This window comes from Otolemur garnettii, unplaced genomic scaffold, assembly GCF_000181295.1.
Source record: "Otolemur garnettii isolate 467f Iridium unplaced genomic scaffold, OtoGar3 scaffold00113, whole genome shotgun sequence".
NCBI classification, from domain to species: Eukaryota; Metazoa; Chordata; class Mammalia; order Primates; family Galagidae; genus Otolemur; species Otolemur garnettii.
The window spans coordinates 2,564,990-2,570,765 of NW_003852508.1; the positions used below are offsets into that span (position 1 = coordinate 2,564,990).

Genomic DNA, 5,776 nt, shown 5'->3' on the forward strand with positions numbered 1-5,776 from the left:
GTTTACAGTCCAGAGGTAGATGGAAATAGGAAAACAGCTGAGCAGCTCCAACGATACAGTGTGATTAACAGTGGGGGCGCCATAATGTGATTCCAGAGAAAGGGTGTCTCCGTGGGGCCTGGGGCCTGGGGCCTCAGGGAGCATTGCCCCTGCTAGGAAAGAACACAAGTTATCTTGAAGAGGGAAGGAAAGTGTGTTCCAGACAGGAAAATACAAGGGCAAAGTTCTGGAGGGGAGAAAGAAAGATTGTGGCTCATACAAGGGAAAAAAAGTTAATTTTCCAGGAAGCCTAAGCAGAGATGGAGCGAGTTGCCAGGCCAAAGCCACGACGCCTCCAAGATCCCTGGAGAGCCACTGAATCCGCTTTAAACAAGGGAATGACATCTTTGGAAACAAGCCCCACCATCACAGTGTGGGGAACAGAGGCGGCAAAGGAGGAGCCTGGGGAAGCTAGTCATCCAGATGGGAGATGACACCGGCCCCAGACAGCAGCAGGGTCCCGAGAAAAGAGGGTGGATGCCGGTGGAGGAACAGGTGGGTTGGAAAGAGTGAGGGAGGAAGAGGAGTCAGAAGGGTTGAAGGTGGCCCGGGCAGATCCTGAAGGAGACAAAGCCAAGGACAGCTGGAGGGAGCCCGGCAAGCAGGGAAGGGGGCTCTCAGCGCCCCCAAGCTGTCCGGCAAGATGCTGGGCCTGAGAAGTGAGGATCAGCCCGATTTCAGGGCCCAAGGAAAGTGTTGGCGACAAGAAAACGCTGCCAACAAACGTAGTCGAGGAGGGCGGACTAGGAGATACCGGGAAGAAGCCAGCCCTGCAAAGGCTCGAAGGGGTAGGATACAGACCACAAGTAAAGAAGTGGCAATGAGGAGTTGGGGTGGCCTCGGAGCTTGAAAAAAATAAGGGAAAGGAGGGAGGAAGCACGTGCCCCCAGAAGCATTCGCGCTACAGAACTTTGAGTCGGATATTTTTCTCCCCCTCGCCTCTCTGGTGGTTGGAAGGGGCAGGCTGAGACCGTTCTGGAAGGTAAAGCCCCCCTGTGCCCAGGCAGGCGCGGGCGCCCGGGGCGGCGCGGACCGCTAGGGGGCAGCCTTGACTTACGGAATCTCTCACTCCCGGTCCCGCTCCGTTTGAGGTTCCAATTCGAATTTTCGAGATCTGGACGGACGGCCACTCAGATGAAACCTTTTCCTTCCTTTCCCCATCTCCGCCCCCCCCCCCAACCTTTAATTCCAAATTTGAATTTTTGGCGGGAAAGAGGGCAGGAGGAAGTTACGCGCGCAGTTATCTCCCGAGACCCCACTATTAAGAGGGGCCACTGGGCCCCCAAAAGAAACGTAAAACCTTTCTCCGACCCCCATTCAGAAAGGGAGCAGGAGAAAAGCCAGGGAAGGGACAGGCGCCAGGAAACGGGAGGCAGCCGGCACAGGAAAGGAAGGCAGAAGCCAGGGGAGAGTTTCCAAAAGGAGTCTGAGAAGCGGAGGCCCCGGCTAGCAGAGCGTGTCCGGTGTGGGCGCGCCCGGGTCCCGTCGCAGGCGGACGGGCGAGGGGTGGGACCCGATCGGGGCACCAGGGAGTCCTGCGGGCTCGGGGAGGCTTCCCGGAGTCTGAAGAAAAATGAAACACTCTGAAGACACTGAGAAAACACAAGGAGCGTTCCCAGCGTGAGGGGGGAGGCGAAGCGCACCGGTGCAGTTAACCTCGGGTCAGTTTGGTCAATGCTCCTCGCCCAGTAAAAGCGGGGCCTCGTGGAAATCAGGGGCCCCATCCTAAACTTGCTTGTACCTCCAAACTGCTTATCAAAGCGCCCTCAGGCATCGGAGTGAATGCCTACTAAATAAATGAATTCGTGAAAGAGCAATCCCGCTCCTCCGGAAAGACTCTGAGCCGACTCTCTGTAGTGGTTTCTGGTGGGTTCGCTCTTGCACCGCGTCTGCCAATAACTGCCACTTTGATAGCATCTTAGAATGCAATGTGAGTTACCTAATTTAAGGCTTCTCATTTTGCAGTTTCCAGTCTCACTACCTTTTTTTTTTCTTTTCCCTAGATGCCAGTGCCCAACTCATTCTCATACTTACTCCCAAGGTAATACTTATATTTTTTAAAACTACACACAATTTTGATTTGCACTTAGAATACATTTGCACTTAGAATACATTTGGGCAGAATGTAAAGCAGGAAAATCAAAGCATGTGAGAGGAAGGCGATGAAATTGGTGATAGGTAGCTCTAACGATGCAGTGTTAGCTGAATTAAGCTATTGGGTACAAGTTTGGCTCAAATATACATCCACTGTCGTTTATAATGCTTTTCTGTTTTATTTTACTATCTTTTGTTTATTTTATTTCATTCTATTTATTTTTTTGACAGAGTCTCAATCTGTTACTCTCTGTACAGTACTCTGGCATAATAGCTCATAGTAACCTCAAACTTTTGGGCTTAAGCATTTCTCTTGCCTCAGCCTCCCCAGAAGCTGAGACTATAGGCACCAGCTACAAGCCCAGCTAGTTTTTCTATTTTTAGTAGAGACCAGTCTCACTCTTGCTCAGGCTGGTCTCAAACTCCGGAGCTCAGGCACTCTTGTCTTGGCCTTCCAGAGGGATAGGATTACAAGCATGAGCTACAGCACCCAGCCTGTTTTTCTGTTTTAAATAGAATGTTTTGCCAGGCTCGGCTTCCATAGCACAGTGGTTACAGCGCCACCGAGGCTGTCCAGTTTGAACCCAGTCCGGGCCAGCTGAACAACAATGACAACTTCAACAAAAAATGGCCAGGCAGGGTGGTAGGCACCTATAGTCCCAGCTACTTGGGAGACTGAGGCAAGAGAATTGCTTGAACCCAAGAGTCTGAGGTTGCTGTGAGCTGTGAGGCCACAGCACTCTACCCAGGTCAATATAGTGAGACTTTGTCTCAAAAAAAAAAAGAAAGGTTGGCACATGTGGCTCAAGCGGCTAAGGCACCAGTCACATACACCTGAGCTGGCAGGTTCAAATCCAGCCTCGCCGCCAAACAACAATGACAGCTGCAACCAAAAAATAGCTGGGTATTGTGGCAGGGGCCTGTAGTCCCAGCCTCTTGGGAGGCAGAGGCAGGAAAATCACTTAAGCCCAAGAGTTGGAGGTTGCTGTGAGCTGTGATGCCACAGCACTCTACCCAGGGGAACAGCTTAAGGCTATATCTCAAAAAAAGAGAATGTTTGCCAAAGCCAAAAATGGGGGACAGATAAGATTTTAAGAATGTTTGAGTTCAGCAAACAGAATTAATCAAGATGAAGTCTTTAGAAGGTTCTAAGACATCTAAAAAAGAGACTAAAAGAACAAGGTGGTTCCTAGAAAGAAAATGCGTATTTGTTTCAATTTTTAGAATAATTTTTTTTTTGAGACAGAGTCTCACTATGTCACCCTCAGTAGAGTGCTGTGGTGTCACAGCTCACAGCAACCTCAAACTCTTGGGCTTAAGCAATTCTCTTGCCTCAGCCTCCTAAGTAACTGGGACTACAGGCACCCACCACAACACCCAGCTATTTTTTGGTCATTGTCATTGTTGTTTGGCAGGCCTAGGCTAGATTCAAATCTGCCAGCTCCTATGTATGTGGCTGGCGCCCTAGCCACTGAGCTATAGGCATGGAGCCAATATTCCATTTCTTAATACTTAAAAAATTTGACACATTTCATTTGCCACAAATACCTTAATCATTACCAAATTCATCAAACTCCATGGTCAAAAGGAAGCAGGGAGCTCAATATAGCTTTAGCACGTCCTTAAGAATGTCACATGAGGCCAGGCACAGTGCCTCATGCCTATAATCCTAGCACTCTGGGAGGACAAGAAGGTGGATTGCTTTGGGAGTTTAAGACCAGCCAGAGCAACAGCAAGACCCAATATCTAAAAAAATAGCAGATTATTGTGGGTGGGCACCTATAGTCCTAGCTACTGGGGACGCTGAGGCAAGAGGATTGCTTGATCCCAAGAGGTTGAGGTTGCGGTGAGCTATGACATCATGGCACTCAACCAAGGACAACGAAGTGAGTCTTTGCCTCAAAAAAAAAAAAGGGAATGTCACATGAATTGCTGACACAAAAGCTGATTTTTATCTCTTTGAAGGTCAAATCTAAACAGCAAGACAAAGGATGGAAATAGCAGATCTGACCATAGCAGACCCTAAGCCGAGACCTTCAATGAAGGCTGTCGGGAAGTAGAATAGAGAAAGTAACTAACCTGAGGTGTGGTCGATTCTTCAGAACAAGCCTGGGAACCTGTGGTCACTAACCACTATTAACCAGGCAAAAGAAGCATGCTCAGCTTTTCTTTTTTTTTTTTTTTTATTGAATGGTAACTGTGTACATTGATGCACTTTGGGGGTACAGTGTGGTGTTTTCATACACAATCCAAGAGCATGCTCAGCTTTTAAGGCCCTCTGAACATATGCAGAATTTTGTTGACAGTTGGTTTTCTCTAACTCTTAGTTCGTTTCAATAAAGATTTAGAAATTTACTATCAGAAGATTAAAATTAATCATTTAGAGAAAGATAGCCTCCTGTTTTCTAGGATCATATTTATGTCTTAAATCTTAGTGACAGGAATCATAGATTACAATAGAATTTCCATAGTTGACCACCTCCCTACAGTGACTACCTCCTTCAATTGACCTAATTTTCATGGACCAGACAGGAGCCACATGTGATGCACATGACATGTGCATATCAGTACAGTAGGCCTAGTCCCTGATATTGACTAGTTTGTTACAGTCTCTTTGGTAGTCAATTTACAGAGGTTCCACTGCATTTCATCAAAGCCTAAAAGAATCAAAGATATTTGATTTTTAATTAAGGCTGTCCTACCTCCTCTCAGGGAGCCCAAGGTAGATTGTTATCCAGTAATGCTTTCTTCTTAACAACAAAAAGAAAACTTGTGAAAATTGTTTTATAGACTTATCATATGACTGATCAGGACTAACATAAATAAATAGACAAAAACAAGGATGAAAATTTTGTTCCAATATGAAAAATGACAGAAAATTATGTAAAATCATGTATGGTAAAAACATAATTAAAACCTGGTACTTTGGGGAAAAAAATAGCAGTTTATATTAATTTTTACTGAATTTCACCAAGAAAACTAAACTTTATATATGCATAAGCTTGAAAAGCATAAATATTTGACTATAAGTTATCCTTATTTAAAAAACTTGGTTCAGGGTGACACCCATAGTTCAGTGGATCAGGTGCTGGCCACATACACCAAGGCTGGCGAGTTCAAACCTGGCCCAGGACAGCTAAACAACAATGACAACTGCAACAAAAAAATAGCCAGGCGTTGTGGCTGACGCCTGTAGTCCCAGCTACTTGGGAGGCTGAGGCAAGAGAATTGCTAAAGCCCAAGAATTGGAGGTTGCTGTGAGCTGTGATACCACACACTCTACCCAGGGTGACATAGTGAGACTCTGTCTCAAAAAGTAAAAAAAACTTGGTTCACACAAATAATCACAGTTGCAGCAAGTGTAAGCAGAACTCTAATGAATTCACTAATAGTTGTTCTCTAACAATAATCCAACTCCAGATTCCAGGCAATTTTTTCCCTCTAAGGATTTTGTATACATTATGTTTTCCCACATATATTTTAATTTCAAGGGAGAAAACATTTAAATATTTTGTCTTCACAGAGTCAGCAGCAAGTTGGCCTTATATTGTATCTTAAAATGCAGGTATTGGCTTGGTGCCTGTGGCTGAAGTGGCTAAGGCACCAACCACATACACCTAAGGTGGCAGGTTCGAATCCAGCC

General features: G+C 46.1%; 1 protein-coding gene across 1 annotated transcript in view; it reads left to right on the forward strand.

Moving 5' to 3' along the window:
• ADHFE1 (alcohol dehydrogenase, iron containing 1) overlaps nt 1-5,776 on the forward strand; it is a 37,090-nt gene that overhangs the window by 4,221 nt on the left and 27,093 nt on the right. Inside the window, exon 2 of the mRNA XM_012809818.2 lies at nt 2,043-2,080. The gene's annotated coding sequence lies outside the window, so the exon portion shown is untranslated. The remainder of the gene's footprint in view (nt 1-2,042; nt 2,081-5,776) is intronic.